This window comes from Canis lupus, chromosome 13 (assembly GCF_011100685.1).
Source record: "Canis lupus familiaris isolate Mischka breed German Shepherd chromosome 13, alternate assembly UU_Cfam_GSD_1.0, whole genome shotgun sequence".
Taxonomy (NCBI): domain Eukaryota; kingdom Metazoa; phylum Chordata; class Mammalia; order Carnivora; family Canidae; genus Canis; species Canis lupus.
Window position 1 is genome coordinate 23,879,675 of NC_049234.1, and position 25,762 is coordinate 23,905,436.

Consider the following 25,762-nt stretch of genomic DNA (forward strand, 5'->3'; position numbering starts at 1 on the left):
CTGAGTATCAGGCTCCAGAGCTATGATCTGCTTGGCAATAACTCTATTCCACATTTTCCAGAGATTGTTCTCGTAATACACAGGCAGCATGCCCAAGCCAGGCTCTGACTAGTTCCTAAAACAAGTTAAATCTTTCCTTTTGGGACAATTCCATCAGCGGGCAGATGAGCATGCTTCTCTGACAACTGTGGCTTTCACGGTCCCGACTGTTGGGCCATTTCCCACTGGGTTCCTCACGGCCCCTAGCAGCAGCCTATTATGCTTGGCTGGGCTTCTGGCTGGTGAGGAGATGAGCTCTGTCTTCCAGATCTTGGGGTGGAAGAGAATTACATCCACACCCCCACCCACAGCCGCCTGTGCATGGCTGTGATGGAAATTGGCTCCTCATCCAACAGATCTCAGTGGAGATTGGAAATGCTCGTTGGAGGAGGGTGTTGTGTCATTGTTGGTACATGGAGGGAAGCCAGGCTACAAATGAGACCATAGTCTTCCTATCACCCTTACTTTCCACTCCCGTGGAAGGACAATGCCAGCTGCAGAGAGCCTGGGCACTATCAGCCTCGGATGGCCAAGTTTCATCAGATGAGGGTCATGGAAGTAGGGTGGCCAGATAGTGGAAGGTGGGAATATCGGTGGAGAAGTCATACTCCTGGGAAGTTCCCATCTGCAAGATGGTGCATATTAACCCTTTAAGTCCCACTCAACATAGCTGGGGTGTGAGTATGATTTCTGGCATGTGCATCTGTAAATTAGCTTCAACCTGAGTCATATCAACAATCTCCACTCTGCACATGTTCCACAAGAGCCTGAGATTTGAACCTTGAGAGTCCTTTCTGTTGAATCCTTTAATGAGGTGACATACAAGGGTCTTCCTGTAATATGTGTGTTTGAAGGGAGTGCACAGATAATTTTAATCTCTCCCTGAAAACAGAAACACAGATTTATTTTAAGCAGGATAGAGGGGTGTGGAAGGATCACTGGATCAGGGGTCAGTTCCAACTAACATCTATCCAGTTCTGTGGAACTTGGGCCAGTCATATCTCTGTCTTCTGCTTTGTTTCTAAAATTCATTTAACAATGAATAATATAGTATTTAAATAAGTGTAATGAATTATTTTATGTGCTTTACAAACACTAACTCATTTAATCTTTGTAATAGTCTATGATGTAGGTATAATAATTAAACTCACTTTATAGATGAGGAAAGTGCAGGACAAAAATGTTAGGTAATTTGCCCAAGGTCACAGCTTATAAGTGGTGGAGTAAGTCTGAGCTCTCCTGGATCTCAGAATCATAATCTATAATGGCGATACACTGTTACCTCGACCATCTCAACATTTAGTTCTTTTTTTTTTTTTTTTTTTTAATTTTATTTATTTATTCATGATAGTCACACAGAGAGAGAGAGAGAGAGGCAGAGACATAGGCAGAGGGAGAAGCAGGCTCCATGCAGGGAGCCCGATGTGGGATTCGATCCCGGGTCTCCAGGATCGCGCCCTGGGCCAAAGGCAGGCGCCAAACCGCTGCGCCACCCAGGGATCCCCATTTAGTTCTTTTATGTCTCCATAGAGCTTCACGTGCACCTCTGTGATCATTGGAATAAAATAAAATAGCCTTAAGATGTAAGTAGGATGAGGGCTTGGCTCACTAGCACAAATGGGTGGCACGGTCCCTGATGTGTGTAGTGGGCACTCAACAGGTATCAGATGAATGAACAATTGACCCCATTTCTCATGCTGTGCTGAAAGGGGACCCAGCTCATCCCAAAACATGGTTTTCTGATGGCACGGACTGTGTCTTATTTGTCTCTGGGTCTTTAGACTGTTCCTGGGGGATAGATGCTCACACTGAATGAAGGAAGCCACATACATTACTGCCCTTTGCCTTAGGTAGTTAGTCATCCCTAATCACAAAGGTATGAGCACACTTAAATGCCATAAGCCAATGGACATTGACACCTGTGAGTTATGGAGTAATCTTTCGTGGTGAAGAAAAGATAAGGTGGAGGAAATGGGGTTCTTTCAATTGCCATGTAACAAATTACTCCAATGTGTAGTGGTTTAAAATAACGAGGATTTATTATTCCTCCCCCAGGTTGGGCAGTTTTCTGTTCCATGTGAAGTAGCCAAGGATAGTCAAGTAGCTGCACTTGGCTGGGAGCTTCCCAGGGCCGGGACATCCAAGATGGGTTCTCATTCAGACCTTTCTTCTCCATGTGGTTCACCGTCATTTGTGGTCTAGCAGCTGGCTCCTAAGAAACTGGAGATGGAGCTCTGCACTCTCTTAAGGCCATGCTCAGGTGTCACAGGACATCATTGCTACCACACTGGTTGGGCAAAGTAAATCACAAAGCCAGATCAGATTCAAGGGTAGAGAAAATAGACTCTAGCTCCTGCTGGGAGGGGCAGGATGTACGAACCGAAATGGGAGAAACCATTGGCAGCCCTATTGGACACTCTACCAGGGGGGTGGACAAGGACTCATGACAGGAACCTTGGATTATCTGCGTGCAAATGAAAAGCTGGTGAGAGTTAGGCTGTGGTTTGCCTGCCAGAAAGTTACTGGTCTTCCACTCAGGTGATCCCCTAGGATGTCCAAGCTTCTCACCTGTCCTGGGAGGTCTGAGCTGAGCAGGTTCTTGGAAAATATCAAGTTTTTTCTTCCTCTTTTCCACGTGAAGAAACAGAAGCATCAAGAGAAGTGATATGTGAGCTCATACTGCAAGTCAGGGTAGGGTGAGGGCTGCTATTGCCACGTGGTTAAGAGTGTGGATGTTGGGTTCAAATGTTGGTTTTGCCGTCAAAATGACTGAATGACTCATATAATCTGCCGGACCTCTACCTCTTCATTTATTTGGTGTGGATAATAATGTCTACTTTATAGGGCAGGATAGATGGTGGTAAAGAGCATGGGTTCTTGGGCAGCCCAGGTGGCTCAGTGGTTTAGTGCCGCCTTCAGCCCAGGGTGTGATCCTGGAGTCCTGGGATCGAGTCCCACATCGGGCTCCCTGCATGGAGCCTGCTTCTCCCTCTCCCTGTGTCTCTGCCCCTCTCTCTTTCTCTCTCTCTCTCTCTGTGTCCCTCATGAATAAATAAATAATATCTTAAAAAAAAAAAAAAAAAGAGCATGAGTTCTTGAGCCAGACTGCCAGAGTTCAAATCCAGGCTCTTCCATTTGTCACCCATATGATCTTTGGCTAAATCCTTAATTGTTCTATGCCTCAGTTTCCTCTTCTGTAAAATGGGGCTAATAATACTACTTATTGTATAGAGTTGCTATAAGCATCCAATGAATTTAAACATATAGAAGCATCTAGAACAATGCCTGGCACGTGATTCACAATCGGTGGATATTATCGGTGATTATGAGAGTATTTCTTTTTTTTAATACTAAATTTATTTTTTATTGGTGTTCAATTTGCCAACATACAGAATAACACCCAGTGCTCATCCCGTCAAGTGCCCCCCTAAGTGCCCATCACCCATTTCTATGAAAATTACAAGGAGATACAGCTTACAGAAGCCTCGGATATGCCGTGCCCATGATGAGAGGGACATGAGCCTTTCAATCCATTCTGCATCTTACCATGCTCACATTTGGGGAAGTTTAGAGCAAAAAATCCCAGTTTCTCTCTAATTGCTGTGCAAGCAGCCAGTGTCTTATTTCATTTGTTACAGTTTGCTGTTCCCCGTGCTGCTGTTTCCTAGTGGACACGGAGACTCTGCCTCTTATCAAATAGGAAAAAGCGAGTCATTCCTCCCTGCCTGTGCTCACTTCCTGCCTGCATGGGGAAGTCCACTCCAAAAGAGTCCTCCCGCTGGAGGAGGCATATCTTTCTTCCTCTCTGTCCCAGCCTCACCTCTGACCCGGTAGATAAGTCCCAGATAAATTTGGGATTCAACCCCTGCTTCGACCATTACTGGTTTGTCATTATTGGAGCTCAGTGTCCTGAGTTCTAGAGGCTGTAATGAACCCATTCTCTTCCTATCTTCTACCAAAGTAACAGCCGCTCCTTGGCCTCACACAACCCTTTGGGATGCCCTTTTTGGGATCCCTTTATCCCTTTCAGCCTGCTCGGGCTGTTTCTCTCCGTTTGACCTCCTCGATAGTCATCCTCGGCAGGCTCCCCAGGCAAGGAGAGAATGCTCGAGCACCCTACAGTTGTCGAGCTTTGGGCCCCCTCACCACTCTGCCTCGTTTCCCTTTGCTGGAAAACGCTGCTCTCACTGCTTTGCTTGGTGTCGTGGGATTAAACAGGATCATATGTGTCAAAGTGCCTGGCAGACAGTAGGCCCTTCCCAAACATAATTACTATCCTCTGGCTATGCCCTGAGATTTACTGCACATGTCACAGGTGTGCTAATAGGAGGTGTCCTGCTGGAGATTTAACTGGGGTTTTTGTTCTCTACTTTCATGAGAAGGTTACCAGTCACATCAGGGTGCAGGCAGGAGAAGAAAGGAACCAAAGGCAGCTTCCCAGAGACGGGCAGGTGCAGAGCAAGTAGCCCTCACGCTCTGCAGAGAAGGATACGAAAAGGTGTTTCCCACTCCGGATATTTAAAAGCGTGTTTCCTGTCAGTGCTCACAGGCCAGGGAAAAGGGATTTGTCTGGGGTGGAAAGTAGAATCGGTCCTGCTTTTGGGTTCCTGCTGTGGTCTTGTGCCCTGGGAAATAACGAAGTATGAGAAAATGAATGAGAAGAGTCATGCTTTCAGAGCTCTGCACGGGGCCCCTGGCTGCCAGGCAGGGGCTTGGTTTCCGCCTTTCTATGGATACAAGAAATTGTGCAGGCATGAGTTTCAACAGTGACACTGTGTGGTAGCAGGAATTTGTGGCAGAGAGAATCCTTGGCAGTTCTAAACCGAACAGACTGCAGTTCCTCTCTGCCTGGTATGTGCGAGGCTCATTTTTGTTTTTACTTGGCCTGTCCCCAGGGCTTTGGGACAATTTGTTGGAAGGGAGGGGAACCTCCAGAGGGAGATGCTGGACTTTCTGCTTTTAATGTAGATGTGTGCTTAAGAGATTAATTGGAAAAATAAGTGGAATGTGACCATATTTGTGCTCTGACTTTACGAAGCAGTTCATACCAGTTATATTAATTATCCCAGAGGGCATTGTGAAATGCTAAGAGAGATTTGGTCTTAATTAACTTTTGTTTTTGGGATTGCGAGATGAATAGTTCTTTTGAGGGCAGAGGAGAGTCTGTTTCCTGGGGATGGAAATGGTGGAGAAAAGGTATGTTTGGGATCCAGTCAGAGTCTAGTAAGTCTGGGTGTTGGTGTCTGTCAAAGAGAGTAGTTGGAGAAGATGGAAATGCAGGTTACTTCTGGACTGTGGAAGGCCCCAGGTCTGGAGTAGCCCTTGGCACTCTGGAAGGAGTAGTTCCATCTGGCTATAACCCTAAGGGGCTTGAGGACTGAAAACCTGTCCCCTGAGGGCTGATGGCCACCCACCTAGGAGTCCTAGCGCCCTCAGCCCTCAAACTCCTTATCCACAGTCCATGCTCAGAAAACAGCCAACGCGGCAGCTCCGGGTGGCCAGGATTGCGACACCAATGTGTTTGTTCCCCGTGTTTGTGAAATACCTCAGAGGCACTGTTCCAGTCCCACCTGACTAGTTTTCTTATTGCCACATGGCCCTGGCTCTATCTGCCAATACTCAACCAGGGCTGACTAGTCAGAGATTTTGAGATGTTTATGGGTTCAGAACTTAAGACACCTCATTTCTCTCTGCCTGAGTGAAGAGACTTTACTTTCCAGATGCTTCTGAATATCTAGGACTCTGGAGTGAGTAGGGTGACCTTGGGCCAGTCACTTGACCTCTCCAAGCTTTTGTCCCTTTAAATGCATGATGAGGATAATTATTCCTATTTTGCAAGATCATGACCCACAGGTATACCACCAGATGGAAGGTCAGGTACCAGGTCACTTCCTAGGCTTCCTTTCCTTAAAGGTCACTGAAAGCAAAGTTGGCCTCGAATTTCTGAGTCATTAAAATTCAGTCTTGCATTTAATTCTTGCAAATGAATTGCTGTCAATCTTTGACTGAAATCAGGGAGAAGAGGCTTAGCTAATATATAACATAATGGGAACTCAGAAGCCTCTGGAAATTGGCTTAAGAATATGGTCAGTGGTCTGAAACCATAAAAATTAGAAGAGAACACAGGTAGTAATTTCTCTGACATCAGCCATGGCAACATTTTTCTAGATAGGTCTCTTGAGGCAAGAGAAACAAAACCAAAAACAAACTATTGGGACGACATCAAAATAAAAAGCTTTTGCACGGCGAAGAAAATAATCAACAAAACTAAGAGGCAACCTGCAGAATGGGAGAGATATTTGCAAATGGCATATCTGATAAAGGGTTAGTATCCAAAATATATAAAGAACTTACACAACTCAACACCCAAAAAGCAAATAATCTGATTTAAAAATGAGCAGAGGACATGAACAGACATTTCTCCAAAGAAGACATCCAGATGGCCACCAGACACATGAAAGGATGTCCATCATCACTCAACAACAGGGAAATGCAAATCAAAACTACAATGAGGTATCACCTCACACCTGTTAGAATGGCTAAAATCAATAACACAAGAAACAACATGTGTTGGCCAGGAGGTGGAGAAAAAAGAACCCTCTTGCACTGTTGGTGGGAATGCAAACTGGTGCAACCACTCTGGAAATCAGTATAGAGGTTTTTCAAAAAGTTAAAAACAGAACTCCCCTAGAATCCAGCAATTGCACTACTGGATATTTAGCCAAAGAATACAAAAACACGAATTCAAAGGGATACATGCACCCCTATGTTTATAGCAGCATTATTTACGGTAGCCAAATTATGAAATCAGCCTAAGTGTCCATCAATAGATGAAAGGATAAGGAAAATGTTGCCGCCATATATACATATATAATGGAATATTACACAACCATAAAAAGAATGAAATCTTGCCATTTGCAAGAGCATGGACGGAGCTAGAGAGTATAATGTTAAGTAAAATAAGTCAGAGAAAGACCAATACCATATCATTTCACTTATGTGGAATTAAAGAAAACAAAACAAAGAGAGGGAAAAAAAAGAGACAAACCAAAAAACAGACTCTTAATTATAGAGAACAAGCAGATGGTCACCAGAGGGGAGGTGCGTGGGGAGATGGGGAGCATAGATGATGGGGGTTAAGAGTACACTTACCATGATGAGCACTGGGTCATGTACAGTATTGCTGAATCACTACATCGTACACCTGAAACTAGTATAACACTGTATGTTAACTGTACTGGAATTAAACTTTAAAAATAAAAAGGAATATGGTCAGTGGAATTCAGCCCAAAGATGCCAGCTGTAGGAGATGTGATCTTATGCATCATTTCCTTCATCAACCTCTTTCTACTCCAGGGTATAAAAACAGAATTTGGGGAGGTGTAGAGCTAAGGCTTATTGGGCTTCTATTACGTGTCAAGCATTGAGAGAGTATGAGAGTAGTTATGCATGTGTTTTCTCATTTTGTCGTTTCCTCAACCCAAAGAAATGGGCAGCTTTATCCTTAAATAACAATTGCTCATTGAATCAATACTTATCGAGTGATTATTACATACCAGGCATGGCTTTGGGAGTTAGAATAAGTGAGAAAATAGGCCCAGTGTGATGAGGCGCCTTGCTCAAGGTCATCCAGCTGGTATGGTAAACAGCTCTTTATTCCAGAGCTGTTCTCAATCTGAGATGCTGCACAAGCAGATAGACAAATATGCACACATGTGCACACTTGCATGCACTCTCACACGCAAACGCACATACCATGCAAATGCACACATTATCACATATGCACTTGTGCACACCCACAAACACACACATGCACAAATACACCCACAGGTGCACACACACGCACCATTCTAGCACACACACCGGGTATGTATCTGCTTGCTTCACACACATCAATCTATTCAATGGGGAAATTTTTTCAAACGGCTGGAAGCTCTGGATATTTCAGATCAGAAACATTACAGATACCATCTCCAAGGTTTCATTCTGTTGGCTTCCCTCCCTTCCCGCCTCCCTCCTCAACTCCGTTTTCCTCTGCTCCCTCCCCACTCTGTGAGCAGAACTCTCTTCCTGATTTTCCTGGCAGTGACGTCTTAGGGAATTATTAGGACTACCAGGCTCAGGCTGGAATACTCAACTAGAAAGGAAAGACTCTCTAATGTCACCAAAGGCTGAATCTATTGGCCAAATTTGGTCTTGGTTGGGCTTTCCCCCAGGCAGCTACGCTAATCTCCCGATGTCCTCTTCCCGCCCCATCCTCTGCCTCTCCACCACTGGGCGGTATGCTCAAGTTCAAGTGCAGCCAGGGTGTCCTCAGCCCCAGCACCCACCTCCCTTGCTCTCTCAGGCATGTGCCAAGTGCCTGTGAAGGCCTCTTCCAAGTGTTTCATCACGCCTCGGGGTGGGGATGCATCTAGTTTTGTTTCAACACTGTGCTTCCACCTGGCATTTCATTTGCTAACTAATAAGTGAAGGACCTCCTCCCCCATGCTGGCTGGTGGCCCTGGAGGAGGGGAGCTGTGCTCTGGTCTGTAAAGCGCCAGTGGGGGCACCACGGGTCCCACCCATCATCCTTTGTGATCACCTGCAAGGTAGGTTGGGGTGCTGGGTTTAGCTCAGCTCACCAGTAAAAGCAATTCAGACTCTTCAGAGTATTTCATCATCCAGGCAGCTCAAGGTGGGGGTGATAGGATCTGAGAAGCTTTGGCAACTCTCGTGTCTCAGTCCCCGAGGAGTGCCAAGAGCCACCTTACCCGACTCATCTATCGCCCTACGGTTTCAGGGATCTCTCTTCGTATATATGCCTAAAGCACCTTTGCCTTCACCCTTAAAGGATCTTGAAAGTGTGCTTACAAACTCCAAATACTCATTGAAACCTTTGGACTCCAGGGGTGAGCATTTACCCTCCCCATTGGCCGTTTGGCCACATTGCCCAACTGGGTGAACTTGCTGGAGGCAAGCTGTTGAGTGCAAGCACTCATAAATAATTCCAAGGCACGGGAGGCAGCAAATTCTGCAGACAGCCCAGGATTGGTTTTGGCAACATGCACTTGGTCTGGGGCAGGCTCACTGTAACTCTCTCTCTCCACCAGAGGAGATAAAAAACGAAAAATGCAAATAGGAGATCCAGCGGGGACGTGAACACCGCTCAGTGAGAAAGGGAACCGAACACCCAGGTGCTCATGGGCGTGGGGCCAGATTTGGGGATTATTCCCTGATAAAGACGTGGAGTTCCGGAGGTGGGGTTCTCTTGGCACTTAGCTGATAGTCTTCTATGGTGATTGCTTGTGATCAGGTCTTATGTTGCAACGTGATCATAAGGTCTTAGCACCCCGGGATCGGAGCGTCAGCTTCTTTCCTGTGTAGGGAGTGTTTGATCAGTGCAGAAAAGGAAAGCAGGCGAGGCTACATTTATAGGATGCGATGTCATGTTCAAAACCCTTTACAGTGAGTCATCCCCTTCTGGTGGCTGAGCTCACTTTCAGGCATGTGCACCCCTCACCTCCCTTCTCTGCTGCCCATTTTTGTGTATAGCAGCGTCGGGACTTGGTGAGCTGGCTTGTATCGGGGTGGGGGCAGGTTTACACAGAGCAGAGCGTGATCACGAGGATTTTCTGCAGCCTCGGGATATTCAGGCAACATGTCCTACGGTGGACATTTAAGAGGAGCCTCCCCTTGTGTTATAGATCCCAAGGACACCTTCTCAAAGCTGGTGGGGCCAAGGCGGGCTGTGGGCAGGAAGGGAGGGGATGGTCCAGGCAAGAGGAATCGTACAAGCTAAAGTACGACGCAGGGTTTGCACACGCTTTCATTTGCTCAGTCGTTCTCTTGTTTACTCACTCATTCACCCCCAAAATGACTTCATGAGCCCCACTCCGTGCCAGGCACTGTTTCAGCCTCGGGGAGCAGAGCGGGGAACAAATCCGGCTTCGGCAGCTGTGAGGAGCCAGATCACGACCAGATTATTAGCAAGAAAAGCATCGGCTGGGGAAGACCAGAGTGTCATGGGAGTGGGGGACAGGCAGGGGGGCGGCAGGAGGGTCAGCGAAGGCTGAACCCTAAAGGATAAGGAGGGGGCGGTCACAAGAAAAGAGAGCCAGGCGCCGGTGAGACACTCAGTCAAGTCCTGTGTGGCCAGAGTATAAGAGGTCAGGGTGCAGAGGTGAGCAGAGCACGAAGCGAGTCAGTGAGACGGGTTGGGAAGTGAGGAGCAGACCCAGAACCTTCTGAGCCAGGAGAGGCATTTTGGACCTCATCTAACGCCATCTCAGCAAGGGATGCTATTGACTTGCTTGAGGGCGCTGGAAGCCTAACGGGGTGGCAGTCTGGCAAATTATGCAGGAGGGGAACCCGAAGATTTCCCATTTCCCATGAGGTTGTTCCCAGCTTGGCCCTTTGCGATGTACTCTGTGCTGGGCTGGGCTGCCTGTGGGGGCTTTGGCTCTCCCTGGGGGGCAGCCTGCTCCCCGCAGTGGGGGGGGGGGCACCCACCTATTGCAGCCTTTTCCCCCATTGCCCTCTCCAAGTGGTTGATGCGCCCCACTCACCTCGGGTCCCCCAGTTACCCCATCACTTTACCCCAAGGAGCCTGTGGCTCCTCCTCCCCTCTGACTAAATGACCCTTCTAGCCTCAAAATAAGTCCTTATATGGCATTAAAACCTAGGGTGCCTGTGAGCCTGCTTTTCCCCCTCCTTGCTGGGCAGCCTGTGTGTCCCTGACCCCAGGGGTCTTCAGTAGAGAGAGGGTGGTAACAGGGCCTCCTAGGTGGGGCGGCCCTGAGGGTTTACAAAGCTGTCACTGGGAAAACGCCTTGCCCTGGCCTGGCTCACGGAGGGTTCTGGAAATGCTGCCGGTTGGTATCATCATGGTAGACCAGACCCTTCTGGATCACCCCCACTCCACATCAGCATTGTTTCTCTCCCTTCCTCCCAAGTGCCTCACCTCCCCGGCCACAGTGGACTCCCCCGCCCCCCCCCCCCGCCACCCCACCCTGCCCCAGAACACTGATTTCTTTCTTGCCCATGCTGTTCCCTCAGCCGGCAATGCCCTTCCTTCTCTAAGTACCCTGAGGCCTAGCTCCTGTCTTGTTCCCTCTGGAGGACCTTCCTGGGCATGCTCCTGCCAGTCCTATTCTAAGGCAGATTGAAGTCTTCTGTTGAGTCTCCCCAGCTCTTGGGGGCATTGCTTTACTACAGCACACATTGGTAGGGATTTCTGTGTTGTTTGGAGGGTCTGTCTCCCCTCATAGGTGGGTTTCCTTGGGTGGGGACATGTGTCATTCACCTGCCTTTCCCAGAGCCCAAGGCTCAGAGCCAGCTGGGTGAATGAATGAATGGGCCCGGTGCACTTACCTACTTCACGAGCAGGACTGTGTCTAACTGATCGTTGCCCACCCCCCCAATGCCCCCTGCCACCCCAATGCCTGGCACCCAGTGGTTCACTCATTCTCCTTGCCCGCTAAGCAGTCGGGCAGGTGTGGGTAGATGTGGGAAGCGGAGACAGGTGTGGAGGGCTGAGAGGAAGGGCAGTTTGGGGGATAGGATCGGGGACCAAGAGATGGTTCCGAACTTCTTTGAGGAGGACCTGGGGCTGAGGAGCTGGAGTGGGAAGGGAGGCTCGGCCTCTTTCCCCTGGGCTGGACCCTTGCCTAGCCCTGTGGGAGGGATGACACCCTACCCAAGCCAAAGGGGAGTATTCACATGTCAGAATGACTCGCAGAATATTTCCCGGTCTTATCTGTTAATAATAAAAATGAAATTATATTAAAAAATATAACCATGTGTGGGTTGCAGAACGAGTTAATGATTCCTCATGTAGTTAGATGCGTACCCCTTTAATTGAGGGAGGTAATGACTGTGGTAATAATACCCTGGATCTGTTTATGGGTTCTTTCTTCCGAGAGGCTCAAAGCACTTTCTCTTCCTATCTCATCTCTCTCCCCAACTTCCCAGGGAAGTGTGTCTTATTATCCCCATCGCTTAGGTGTCTGTGTGCTGTGACTCACTCTGTGGCTCTGAAGCTCACCTCCTTGTCCCCCGGCCTGGGCGGGGCCCCCGTGCCTCTCTCCTCCCTGGTTCTGGGCCTGGAGCACCCCATTTCCTGGACAACCAAGAAGGCTGGGCTCGCTGTGCGGGGCCAAGGGGGATGCTGAGGCACCAAAGGGAGCAGAGAGATGGGGACTGGGGAAGAGGGAGGGAGGAGCTGAGGGATTTCTGGCAGAGAAAATGGGAGATTCAGAGAAGGCAGCGTGCTGACTCCCAGCATCGTGAGGGCAAGGACTGTGTCCTATGTATCTTTCTTTCTTCTGGATCAGATGTAGAACTTGGCACTTGGTGTGATAGATACCTGTACCTATGGTATCATTCAAAACCTAGCTCAATCGTCACCTCTTCCGAGAAGCTTTCCTTGGTTTCCCCCCCTCCCCGTGTCCCCATCACACACCACTGGGCTCTCATAGCCCTTGGAACCTCTGTTTATCCTTCTCAGGAAGCTTTGTGCGTAAGTTAACTCCTTATGTATCAGCCACCCCCACTCAGGTGTGAGCTCCTAGACCAGGCACGGGTCTGACTCATCCTCTTTCCCTGGGCTCTGGTAGCGCAGGGCTCTCTCACAGTAGGACTGCACATAAAGGGTGCAGGCGAGTGTGGGCTTTGAGATCAGAAAGACCGGATTCAAACCCTGGTTCTGCTTTGCACCAACTGGGTGTCTCGGGAAGCCCCTTGACCTCTTGAAGCTTTCCCTTCCTTTCAGAAAGTGGAGTTGAGAAAGCCCACTTTGCTGAGTTGTGGCAAAATTAGCCACAGTGACACGGCTTGGCACCTAGTAGGTGCTCATTATTCATTTCCTATGATTAATTTTAGTTTTGGTGGTTCCCAGCCCTGGCTCTACATCGGAACCACCCTTCTCAGGAAGAGACATGCTTGGAAGCCCCCTGGGAAATTCTTAGCCTGTGGGTCTGGGGTGGGGCCAAGGCAACCGCCTTTCAAAAAAGCTTCTTTGGTTCTTCTGCTGTCCAGGGTCTTAATGTTTGTCAAGTGGAACTTATGATTCAAGGTAAATAGTATAGGAGTCGTTGACTTCTCTGATGTCCATGGTCCAGAGAAGGGATAGTAAGAGGCAAAAATGGGACCACAGGTGGGTTGCCTGTGGAGGCAGGTAGGGTGGAGGGACGAAGGTCACCCTGACTTTACTTCACACTAGCTCTGTGACCCCAGTAAGCTGTTCATCTTCTCTGAACTTTATCCTGCTGCTTTTTGGGGGGTGGAGTCCCGAGGGCTGATTTCTTCAGCTAGTATTATTCTCCTTGGCTTTATATCTGTGGACAGGATCTGGTGGACAAGAGAACCCTGTAGGTGCCATGACCATCAGTCAGTGGGGTCACGAGGTATTGTGTGGTCTTTGCTAAACTTTGCCAAGTGTGTGAATTAGAGGTGGAAATAAAAGTCCATAACCACTTATAGCTGGCTAGCAGCGGAGAGACCCCTAAGGGACTTTTGTGCAGCCTGGGCAGCGGGGCCGGAAGGGGAGGGGCAGCTGAACCTTCTCTCTGAACGGGGGCCTGGTACATTCTAGCCCCGGGAGGCGATGACCCTGTAGAGGACAGGGGTCAACACTGCAGGGAGAGCCCACGCTCTCAGCCCTCGAGACATGAGCCAACAATGAGAAAGTCTATCTCTGGGGCTTATAATCCTGAGAAAGAATTTGATGTAAGGGCAAAAGACATTTGTCCCAGGGATGATGGATGAAGTGCCGGCAATGGAAGTCCGGAAAGACCTACTCCTGATTGTTCAAGGCAGGAGTCATGGGGCACTGGGGATGCTGAGTCTGGGCGTGAGGCTCATGGGAGGCTGCAGGGTCACGTGATGAAGTGGCAGCCGAAGATGGGCAATGGGATTTGGACAGAGTGCCAGGCATTTTCTAGGTGCTGATTTCTCCAGGTTTTTTTTTTTTTTAATTTCTCCAATTTTCATACAATCCTGAGAGGCGTTACTGCGTCCATATTCAGCACTCCTGATAACCAGCTCTGTTTTACAGATGAGAACACAGAGGCTCAAGCAACTTGGTGGTGTCAGAATTTGAAGCCGCATCTGTCCGACTCTGATATCTGTTCGTTTTTCCCCACCACATCTTACTATGGGGATGGTAACCCCCACAGCGTTTGGGTTTATGTAGATACTCTAAATAAACTTGGGAAACACCTGGGGAACCATTCCAGAGAGTATCTAAATCAACCCATCCTGGGAACAGGCCACTCTCAGGGCTGGGAAGGTGGCGAGGTATTTGGTGAAAGCCATCACCGTGCCGGCTTCCTATTATTATGGGTGGGAGGTGGGGTTGGTCTTCACTATCCGGGGTGGGGACTGAAAGTATCTCCCTGCAGGCAAGACCTGGGGGATGGCCCAGGGCACCGATTGCTGAGCAGGACCCTGGACAGGTTTGAGGTCTTAAAAAGGCACACATTTCCAGACGGGGTATCACCCAGGAGACCCTAAGGACAGGGGTGCACAAAATTGACCTTGATCTGGGCCCAGAAAATAAAGTCTGTGTCTTTTCTGTGAAAGGTGAATGAATCACTTTTCTGAGAAGCCAACCCATCCTTGGTCCACAGCGCCCCTCACGCAGGTCCAGAGTGGTAGCCCTACGGGGGCAGAGTGGAGCTGGGAAGATGGGGAGGTGCCAGTGCTATCAGGCCTATCCTCCGTCTTCCCTTTCTCCACTGAGAGCAAGGAGGTCAGAGGATGGGACTGGGAATGGACCCCTTGTGGTGGCTGAAATTCCCACCCCTGACGTCTCCTGCTGTCGTGCGTGGCTGGGGGGTGGGGAACTAGGCTGAAAGTGCAAAATACGGGGGTGGTGGTGCATAAAAGCCACAGAAGCCCTGGCACAACTGAAGGGCAGAGAAAAGCCTCTGTCCCCCAATCCCGTCTTCCCTGCCTGTTGTCAACAGGCTGCAAAGTCAGAAACCTCACTTTGAATCCTTGCTCTCCCCTTACATTCCCTCCTCTGCTGCCCTCAGATCTCACAAATTGCACAGCAACCTCGAGCAAGTCATTCTGACTTTCCTGAGTCTTAGCTTTCTCGTCTGTGTAATGGGGATAACACTGCCTGCTTTGCAGAGTTGAGAAAATTAAGCAGGAGTGGCCTGGGTGTAAATCATAATCTGGGCCTCAGGCCTGACTCTCTGAGCAATCCTTACTCTCTCCAACGCTCGATCTGCAAATCCATAAAATACAGCCCTGCCGGGAGTTGTTGTAAGGATCAAACGGGAGAACGCTCCTGGCATATACAAGGTGCCCAGGAAAAGTATTCGTTGTCTTCTCCTTCCATGCTCATTCTTTCATAATTTTGCCAAGAAGCGATATTTGGATCTGAAGATGTCAAATTATTCCAGGAGTCGATCTTTTCTGGGTCCCTCATTCATAAAGTGAGATAGGAATAGGGCATGTCTCATAGAGCTGTTGTAGGGCCGAGGTGATGAAAGTACCATGCTAGAACAGCTCCGTCTACACAGGAAGTAGCCCATAAAGGTCAGCTTCGTGGTTGGCTCTAGATCATTCTTCCTTCTAGTGTTGGAACCCTGGCTGGTGCCTTGGTCTCAGCGGTCAGGTAGGGCTGAGCTGACTCAACCAGAAGTGACAGGCTCGGGCAGTGACAGCCCAGCCTGGTTGAGTGGGAGCAGCTGGGCTCCTCAGTGGGCCCCCAGGAACAACTCGGCTATTATTTTGTAATAGAGATTGCCTTTGGCCTTGACCAGTCCTAGAGATGGTGGGAAAGAGGGATGGCCATGACCATTGGAGGCTTCTACATTTTCTCATGGCTAAGGAAGCAGATGAGAGCAGTGGCAGGGCGGGCTGTGATCTTTTTACTGGATGCTGACCTGGTAGGAGGCCACACAACTGATGGCAGTTGGAGGGGGACCCTTCCATGTATGGGGCAGTGAGTACTGGCCAGGGTCCCAGAACCTGTTTCTGACCAAGTCAGACAAGATGTGCTTCTTTCTCAGGAGCTTGGAGGAGGTAGGCTGGGTGGTTTTTTAGGCTTCCAGCCCATGTTTCTAGACTCTAAGTCCAGTGCTCTTTCCATGGTATTGTATATGTCCAGTATCACAGACCCTGGCCCTGAGAGCTCAGCCATGGATTTGCGGCAGATGGCCAGCTGGATGCTCAGGGAGCAGAGAAGAAGAACAGAGATTCAGAGAAAGTTTATGGAGGAGGTGACATTTGAGCCAGGCTTTTTAGGGGGAGATGAGGGAGAAAGCAGAGGCCTTACTTCCTCATCTCCCACTCATTTCTCCAGCTCTACCCATTGCAATCTGGCTTCTCCCATAACATGGAACTGCTCTCACCGAGGTCATCAGTGACCTTCTTTTGGCAAATCCAGTGGATGTCTCATAGCCCTTCTCCTAACTAATGTGGGGGTCACATTAGACATTGAGCTCACTTCTCCTTTGACTTGTGGTTCTCCTGCTACCTCCCTTGCTGTCACTTCCCAGTTTCTCTTGTGATCTCATCTTCCCTTGCAACCTATCTATCTGCCATCCATCCAAACTATCTATCCATCATTCATCCATCCATCCATCCATCCATCCATCCACCCATCCATCCATCTACTCCCCCACTCGTCCCTCCACCCACTCACCCATCCATCTAACTCATCCATTCATCTACCCATCCACTTATCTATCTATCTATCTATCTATCTATCTATCTATCTATCTATCTATCATCTCCCCTCCATCCAATCCATCCATCTCTCACCCATCCAATCTATCCATGTATCCATCATCTATCTATCTATCTATCTATCTATCTATCTATCTATCTATCACCTATCTAATTAAGGAGGGTATAATGAAGGCACTCTTTAAAAAGTATGGAAGAATTAAGAGAATGTACCAGGAAATGGTGCAGCACTCTAGCATGAATAATATCAGGGAACCATTACCCACTCTAGGCCCAATGGGAAGGCCAAGTGGTTATCAGAACCCAGAGAGTGTAGCTACAAGAGGGGCACAGCCAACCAGGGGCATAAATACCCTTGACTCTCCTCCTGCCCTCTGATGCAGTTCACACGGGCCAGCTTCCCATGCTCTTTATCCTCTGATGTCAGCCTGCTATGCTGCATGAGCCCCTTCCCCCTTTCTCTGTGTCCTCACTCTGAGGGCTCCTCTTCTCCACTGGCTGATGCCCCTAAATTGCTGTCGCCTGACCACCTGGTCACCCAATGTCTACCTCCTGGACATCTCTAGGTATCCTTCTGGCATCACAGACTCAGCATGACTGCAGAGGACCTCATCACCTTCTCATAAACTGTTTACCTTCTCGTATTATCTTCCTGCATGGACGGCATCTCCACTCACCTCACCATCCAAGTCAGGGCCTGGGATTCATTTCTGACTCCTGCCCTTCCTTTCCTCTCTACACCCCTCTCCAAGTTCTGCCAAATCCATACCCAGGTGTTTGGCACGCACAGTTCCTCTTCATCCACCCCTGCCATTCCCCTTGCTTGGATCCTTCTCATCTCTCCCTGGATTATGACAACTGCTTCTGAATTAACCTCCTGGCTCTTCCTCATATCTTTGTGACAGGGGCTGATAGCTGCCTCTCAAGGTCCATTCTCTTTCCCTTCTTAGCTATAGGGTGCCTACTTTTAGTTAGATACATGGCCAATGAGCTAAAAGACAACATTTGCCAGCCTCTCTTGCAGCTAGGAATGACTCTGTGCCTAAGCTCTGGCCAAGAAGATATAAGTGAAGTGTCATGTGGACGTGCTAGACAGTTTCCTTAAAATGCAGAGCATGCATTCCTCTTTCTCCTGGCTCTATTCTGCTGCCTGGAACTTGGTTCTGATGGTTGGTGCTCTAGCAGCTACCTTGGGCCATTTGGAGAATGGCCTTTGGAGAATGCCCTTCAGGAAGTATACCAGCCATAAGCCACTATTTCTGGACGTCTTTAATGCAAGGATGAACTAAAAATCTAACTTGATTCAGCTACTATTAATTTTGTTTTTCTGTTAATTGCAACAGAAGGTAATTGTCATGGATGCATCTTATACCAAAGGGGATAACTGCAGATGTTTCTGTGCCCCCCACACCTTCCTTAGACCACCGGACCTCAGCACAGCAGTGAAGATGGTTTCATGCACGCTGTAACTGTCCTATTTCACACATGCCGGGCTTGTTCAAAACCACAGCCAGTGGAAAGCCAGTCAGTGTCTGTGCTTGGAAGAGCAATGGGTGGAGAGAGAATGAGTGTCTCCTGAGGCAGACTTTAAATGGCAGGGAATGGGGATGCCTAGCTGGCTCAGTGGTTGAGTGTCTGCCTTTAGCTCAGGGTATGATCCTGGGGTCCTGGGATTGAGTCTCCTTCTACCTCTGCCTAAGTCTCTGCCTTTCTCTCTGTGTCTCTCATGAATAAATAAATAAAATCTTAAAAAAAAATGGTGGGAACTGAAAGTTGGTGACAATGTCAAGATCATTAATGGTTTCTCAGAGGGTCCCCAATGGGACTGAGTTCTGCTGTTCACAGGAGTAACCAGTTCAGTAACCCCCCACCTCTTCTAGTCTTACCCCTATCCCCAATCCACTCTCCTCATTCTGTCACTGCTGCTTCCTGGGGTCACCTCACAAACCACTGCCACTCACTTTCGTGTCTCAGGCTCTGATGCGGGGGAACCAACAGGGTTTGCTCTAAAATGTAGCTCTGTTTGTGCCCTTTCCCTGCCAAAGTCCATCTCTGGAGCCCATTAGCTCCTGAATAATAGTACAATTCCTTGTCCTGCCCCACAAGGCCCCACCAGCTCTGGCTACTTCCTCCCCCAAAGCCCTATCCCTTGCCTCTTGGCCTCTATATGCCCTTTGCTCCAGCCATGCCAGGCTACATTTCACGCTCTGGTGCCTACTCACAGACTGGAACATTCCTCACCTTACCCTATTGCGAAGGCTCAGGTGCCCTTCATCACTGTGCTCACATGTCCCATCTTCTGGAAAGTCCTCCCTGACCTCCCATGTTCCGCTGGAGCTGCTCCATGTCCAGGGTCTCTCTCTTTCTTTCTTTCTTTCTTTCTTTCTTTCTTTCTTTCTTTCTTTCTTTCTTTCTTTCTTTCTTTCTTTCTTTCTTTCTTTCTGTCTTTCTTTCTTTCTTTCTTTCTTTCTTTCTTTCTTTCTTCTTTCTTTCTTTCTTTCTTTCTCTCTCTTTCTTCTTTCTTTCTTTTTCTTTCTTTCTTTCTTTCTTTCTTTCTTTCTTTCTTTCTTTCTTTCTTCTTTCTTTCTTTCTTTCTTTCTTTCTTTCTTTCTTTCTTTCTTTCTTTCTTTCTTTCTTTCTTTCTTTCTTCTTTCTGTTTTGTCTCATTCTTTCTTTACACCACTCTCAAGCGGCTCATTAGTTGCCCCCTCTCCCTCTCAACTTTGTGCTTGCTTCTAGAGCAGAGACTGTGTACATCCTATCCAGTTTTGTATCCCAGGCCTAGTGCTGAGCTGGAACAGAGTCAAAACGTGGCAGTGTGAGCCGCCAGGACAGGACCAGAATAAGCAAGGCCCAGAGAGGGGCACATGCGTGGTGCATTCCTGGACTAAGTGCTTTGCGTCCCTGAGGCCTGTTTCCCCAGCATCCCACTTCGCCAAGATTTGGTCTCTTGTCCTTTCAGCCTCTGGTTCTACAACCTCCCCTTCTGCTCAGAGCCTTAGCCACACCCAGTGTTTGCCCAACGCCATGGGCTCTTCAGCCACCCTGACCCTACTCGTGATTCTCCCTTTACTTGGATTTCTACAGCTTCCCCCATGCCCCAGGAATTTCTCCCTAACCTTCAAGGCCCTTATCAAGTTCACCTGTAACCGTAAGCCTTTCCTGCCAGGAACTGTGCTTTACACATCGCAGGTTCTTGAGAACGCTTGTCGTTGTTGTGTTGGCTGTGTTGGGTAGAGTGGAGAGCACGTATATATGAATTTAACAAATACTTACGTAGGACTTAATATATGCAGGCACTACTCTGTGTGCTGTACACATATGAGTGAATTTAATATACAAAATTCTATAAGGGAGGTCTTGCTATCACACCACCACCAACCCCCAGAGAGGCTATTTAACTTTTGTGCAATTGCATAGCTAGAAGAGGCTAGAGAAAGTATTTGAACCCAAGCAGTTTGGGGAGGACCAAATTTCTTTTGCAGGCATGTGAAACTGTGGAGGGCTTTGGGTTGTCCCAGTGTAGAAGCACTGAGGGTTGCTCTGAAGAGGCCTGGACTAGACAGACGTGAGCTGCCCTGGCCTGGCCTTTGTAGGCTTAAAGTGGATATAGGACAAGGGGTGCAGGTGCTGCTCCACAGGCCCCCAGGGCAATGGCGGTGGCTCTCAGGTCCTGGGAGGCATGTGGGGTGGCAAGAGGGCCCTTTAAGTGGACACTCTCTGAACTGGAAGGAGAAAAATAAGATGCTTGATATTTCAATCAAATACCCCTTCTGGGAGCTCTGAGGTCAAGCTGAGTGACCAGGGCATCTTGTGCACCCCTCACAGGTGGCTGAGAGCAACTTTAGAAACTTGGCATTCACTGAGCAGGACCAGGGAGGAGAGTGACTGGCGGGAAATCTGCTCCTGTCTCCCATCAGCCTACCTTCTGCTCTGCAGGTGAGAGGGGTTCTCAAAATAGCAAAAATGGTGTTTATAAATGGGTGTGGGGGTCACAGGAAGACTCGTGGGCCAGTAGTCAGAAGCTTTGATGTAATTTGCTGGATGATTTTAATGGCAAGCTATTTTCCCTCTATAAGGTTCAGTGTTCCCATTTGTGAAATGCAAAGTTTGGGCTGGAAGCCCATGAAGGGCTCTCCCAGACTGATCTTAAATGATTCTAGCTGCATGTAGGTTACCTTGGGAAGCGGGAAGGAGGGAAACTGAGGTCTGTTATGGCCTGAATTGTGTCCCCCACCCCCACCCCAATCCAGATGTTGAAGTCTTAACTTCAGAATGTGACTGTTTTTGGAGATAGGGCCTTTAAAGATGTCATTAAAGTAAAATGAAGTCATCAGGATGGGTCCCAATCCAACCTGACTAATGTCCTTATATGAAGAGGAGTCTAGGACACAGACACACACAGAAGGAAAACCATGGAGACACCAGGAGAAGATGCCCATCTAAAGCCAAGGAGGGAGGCCTCAGAGGAAACCCTCCTGCCAACACCTTGATCTTGGACTTCTAACCTCTAGAAGTGTGAGAAAATAAATTTCTGTTGCTTACGCCACCTAGTCTGTGATCCTTTGTTGTGACAGTCCTGGTAAACTGATACAGGGTGACACCATTGGTGGATGCAATGGCTATGTCTCCCAGCCATGGTATCTGGGCTCCTCTGGGGTTAGGCAAGAAGTGCAGGCAGGACAAGGGGAGGGATTCAGAGTAGGCCACCTTGGACAGCATGTATTAAGCCTGCTGTGTTGTCAGGATTAAATGAGTAAGCCCTAGCTCTGCCCTCAGGGAGTTTCTAGTCCCATGGGGGAGACAAACACACAGTGCAGTGCTTGTTCAATGGGAGGCTTGCAATGATGAGACATACATGCTACGCAGATGTAGGAAGCCCAGGATGACTTCACAGAGGGGATATCTTGAAGGGTCAGTTGTAATACTCGCCAATCAGGAGTGGAGGGAAGAGCGTCTTAGAGAGGTCAGAATATACAAGGATGCAGAGGCACACATGATCCCATGAGGAGGGGGAGACATGATGCCGGCAAGCAGGGCTGGACTTCCTCCTGAATACCTTATGGGTTTGCCACAAAGATTAAGTAGGTGCTCACCTACCGCAGGCTTTCAACAGTGCCTGGCATGTTGATGGCCCTTAAGATGCTCTGGCTGTCAGCTCAGCCTTGGTTTTCACATCTGCTCCACCACATTGGGGCTGAAATGATGATTTCATCAACCCTTTCCATTTGGTGAAGTGGAGAATGAGGTCAGTGTAGGAAATCAGTCGTCACAAAGTGGAACCAGGAACTGAGAGGTACAGAGGCTTCTGGAAATGCAAGGAGAACTTGCTAGGACGCATTTCTGTAGGGTTCTAGGAGTCTTGGGCCCCAACGGGGCATCCTCTGAGGCCTTATAGGTTTGTGACGCACGTGGGGGAAGGAACTGAAAAGGGGACCTGAAAGATGTGTTTTCTCAGAAACAGGCAAAGGGGGCAATGAAGCTGAGGTGGGGCCTGGGGGCAGAGTTGCTGCCCATCAGGACCGAGAGGTGCCCAGAGGTTGTCTGGTCTGCGGAGGCTAAAATGCCAGCCACTGGATTAGCCCTGGCTTGAAGATCCGCTGTGTTTAACTTTATGGTGTTTGAAAGTTTGAAATAGTTATCTTTTTTAAAAAAATATAATTTAAAAATAATTTAAGTTGTTGTTGTTTTTTTTTTAAAACAAAAATTCCAGATGTCTAGCTTCTGTTGAAAATCAGAATAATTGGTAAAAGTAAGTCAATGTTCCCATCTGGCACTGTCAGCAGCAACCGTGACATTAGGTTCCCTTGGCTCATTTTTATTTTCTCCTCGCCCCATTCCTTTAGGCATTTGCTGGGAAGATCGCCAGGTCTGGGCTAGTAGTATTATTTTACAGATGAGGAAACTGAGACCCAGGGTGGGGTTAGGAGCCATCCAATTTTACACAAATCAGTGATCGGGTTCAGAAAGGACCCCAGGTCTCAGCACACTCAGCTACTTTCCACACTCTGGATTTTCTCCTTTGCCTCAGTACTCTGGGGGAAGTGTTGGGGAGCAAGGGGACATGGTCTACGTTTAGCTTTAATCAACAATAATCTTCATAATAATAGTAGCCATCTACTAATGGCCTTCAGAATATCAGGGGCTTCATACGCATTTAATCCTCATAACAAACCTGGAAAATAAATATTGTTCTCCATGTTTTTCAGACAAGGAAGCTGAGGCTCAGAAAGCTACAAAAAGCTTGCCTCGGGTCACCAGGCCACTGTGTGGTGGAGCTGGCACTTGATGCTAAACACACCTTCATCGCAGACCTATTATCGAGTGCTAGGTTAGGCTCCGCAAGATGCAAATCTTGGAAAGCTCTGGAAGCTACAGTCTGAATGGTTTACCGGTGGGCAATTTGGACAACTGAGGGCATGTCACAGGAGGTTTTCAGTTGCTGGGTGTCCCGTGAGCTTCATAAGGCAGGAGTGACCTTATCCCCACCTCCCAGGGTCTGTCCACCTCTGTCCTCTCAGGAGGTCCTCATCCTGGGAGGGGGTGCCTGGAAAGGAATCAGGGCACCTGGCTGGGGCTTCTGTTTGTGAATATAGAAATCCTGCTTGTCTTCAAGAGTCCCAACTTCCCTATGCTGGGTTAACGGTCCCAGCTGAGGGCTCCCCAGCACTGTGAGCTGACCTTGAACATGGCAGTTGTCTCTTGATGTGAAGGTTTCCTTTAGTCTGTCTTTCTCCCTCTTTACACTTCATCTTAGACAAGAGGCCAAGAAGCGATTGTCTCCCTCTTTAGATGGTCTTCTCCCTCTGGCCAAGGACCCCATCCTATTTATGTCTATATCCCCACCGCATAGCACGGGGGCACAACTCTCTGCCTCTAGAGTGAGTGAATGCATGAATGAATGAATGAACAATGAGGGAACTGTTTCTTCTTTTCAGGCTTAGTCTTGGGGATTTTTTTTAAATAATTTTTTTAAAGATTTTATTTATTTATTCATGATAGAGAAAGAGAGAGGCAGAGACACAGGCAGAGGGAGAAGCAGGCTCCATGCAGGGAGCCCGACGTGGGACTCGATCCCGGGACTCCAGGATCATACCCTGGGCTGAAGGTGGTGCTAAACCGCTGAGCCACCCGGGCTGCCCAGTCTTGGGGATTTGTATCTTGTCTCTACACTTACTAAGTGACTTGGATAAATTATCTAACCTCTCTGGACCTCAGTCTCTACATTCCTAGAATGAACATGATAATCATGCTTAGCTCATTGTTCTTTGTTAGTATTAATTTATTACCCATCAAGTACTTAGCACAATACCCTGTACTGTGCTGTCTAATATAGCACCCTCTGGTCGCATGTGGCTATTTAAATGAACTTAAACTAAAAAATTCAGTTCATCAGTCGCACTAGCCACATTGCAAATGCACACATGGGGCTAGTGGCTGGTGTATTGGACAGTACAGATTATACGATGTTTCCAGCATCACAGAAACTTCTATTGGTTGGAGCTGGTCTAGAACATAGTAAGTTACTATTGTCCTCACTGTTGCTGTTACTCTCTCTCTCAGCTCAAGATGGAGCAGAGCCCCCGGGCTCTCTTTTGCACTAAGTGGGGAGATTTGCCCTCATGCCGGAGCCGGCTAAGACTGGACCTTGCGTGCATCCTCTTCCTGGAGGGCCTCCCCGCCGACCATCCCCTGGTGATATTCTACTGGTGCCAATGCTTGGGTGTCAGGCTTTAAGAAGTCTTCTGAAGGGAGGGGCTAGGATCCTCTATGAGGCTAGGCTCCCTTCAAGGGCAGAGATGGGTCTCATTCATGCCTGTGTCTCCAGTGCTCGGCTTTCCAGCAATCAGTCAAGATAAGCTCACTAGGGAAATGGACTGGCTGTGCCTCCGGGTTCCCAGGGATCTAAGGTTTGCTCAGCTTTGTGACTGTGTCAAAGAGGTTCCAAAACCATCTGCCTGACTGTATAGAAGAGAGCGGGTTAGACAGCGGGCTGGCTCGCTGGATGGGAAGCAAGAGCCTGGGAACTCCCAGCAGCGTGAGGAGCCCTCGATGGAGGCCACTAGGGATGTGACCAGGGGCACAAGGTGAGTGGCAAAGGGAAGGTGAATGACATGAGTGGATGAAGGGGAGCACTGTCTTGTGCACAGGAGGCGTGCCAAGGCCTCCTTGAATCTGAGAGAGGGGGACGGAGGCTTCGACTGGCCCTGGTGGGTCTAGTTTCCAGACCATGACTGTGACCCCATTGGTCTTCACTTTGGTCTTGCCTGATGGGGCTCAGGGAAAAGAAAGTTAACCAGATACGCAGATTTCCTAGTCTGTAATCATAGAGACTCTTTAGTTTGGCTTCTCTCATCACCGGAGCTGGTTTCTTTTATGGGCGTGTTTTCTCTGCCAAGTCTGTATTGTTTCAAGGAGAAGCGGGACATCTGAGGTAAACTGTTATATTTAACTTATGGTGGTCAGGCCCAGTTTTCTGTAATCAACCCACAGATCTAGAGGCCCAGCTTAGGGGTAGAGATGTGTCTTTTGCTCCCTACAGTCACTGGAAACCACCACTGCCTGCAGGTCCTCTCCTGCCCACATCTGCCCCTGGTCCTCCCTGCCTTAAAGACCCCTCGTGCCTCCCCGGATCTATTTCCTTTTGACCCCAGGATAAGCCTCAACTCTGCACGGGGGCAGGAGGGCACATGGCCCTGTGGCATCCGGCCCCGCGTCTGTCCACCTTCACCCCTCACCCTCTCCTCACACCCCCCCTGCCACACCAGCCTCACTCAACTTTCTGTTTTCCCAACCATCCTGTTCTCCATCATTACTGGGACTTTGTATGTGCTCTTGCTGTTTGGTTCACTCTGCCCCTGCCTCGTCATCTGGCTAACTCCTGCTCATTTGTGAGAGCTCAGCATAGGTGTCATTTCTCTAGACCTTGCCCTCTGCATCCTGGGACTCCTATAGCGGGCTGGCCCACACCTGCCACCTGCCACTTGCAATCCATATTGCAATTATCAGTTGGGGCCTGAGTGTCATCCAGATGGTAAGC

At 48.7% G+C, this 25,762-nt stretch overlaps 2 long non-coding RNA genes across 4 annotated transcripts; one reads left to right on the forward strand and one right to left on the reverse strand.

The window, feature by feature from the left end:
• Window positions 1-1,792: 1,792 nt before the first annotated feature.
• Window positions 1,793-8,911, reverse strand: LOC102151251. 2 transcript variants are annotated; one of them, XR_005368632.1, is made up of 3 exons: window positions 8,664-8,911; window positions 7,192-7,249; window positions 1,793-2,326 (listed from the first exon to the last, which is right to left on the reverse strand). It is a non-coding gene; the product is annotated as an uncharacterized LOC102151251 (long non-coding RNA). The 2 variants fall into 2 exon arrangements; XR_005368631.1 differs by lacking the exon at window positions 8,664-8,911 and adding an exon at window positions 8,370-8,490 and having other exon boundaries at window positions 1,795-2,326.
• LOC102151170 lies at window positions 8,476-21,271 on the forward strand. Of its 2 annotated transcripts, none has more exons than XR_005368628.1 (3): window positions 8,476-8,630; window positions 20,551-20,661; window positions 21,101-21,271. It is a non-coding gene; the product is annotated as an uncharacterized LOC102151170 (long non-coding RNA). The 2 variants fall into 2 exon arrangements; XR_005368627.1 differs by lacking the exon at window positions 8,476-8,630 and adding an exon at window positions 9,010-9,215.
• Window positions 21,272-25,762: the final 4,491 nt, after the last annotated feature.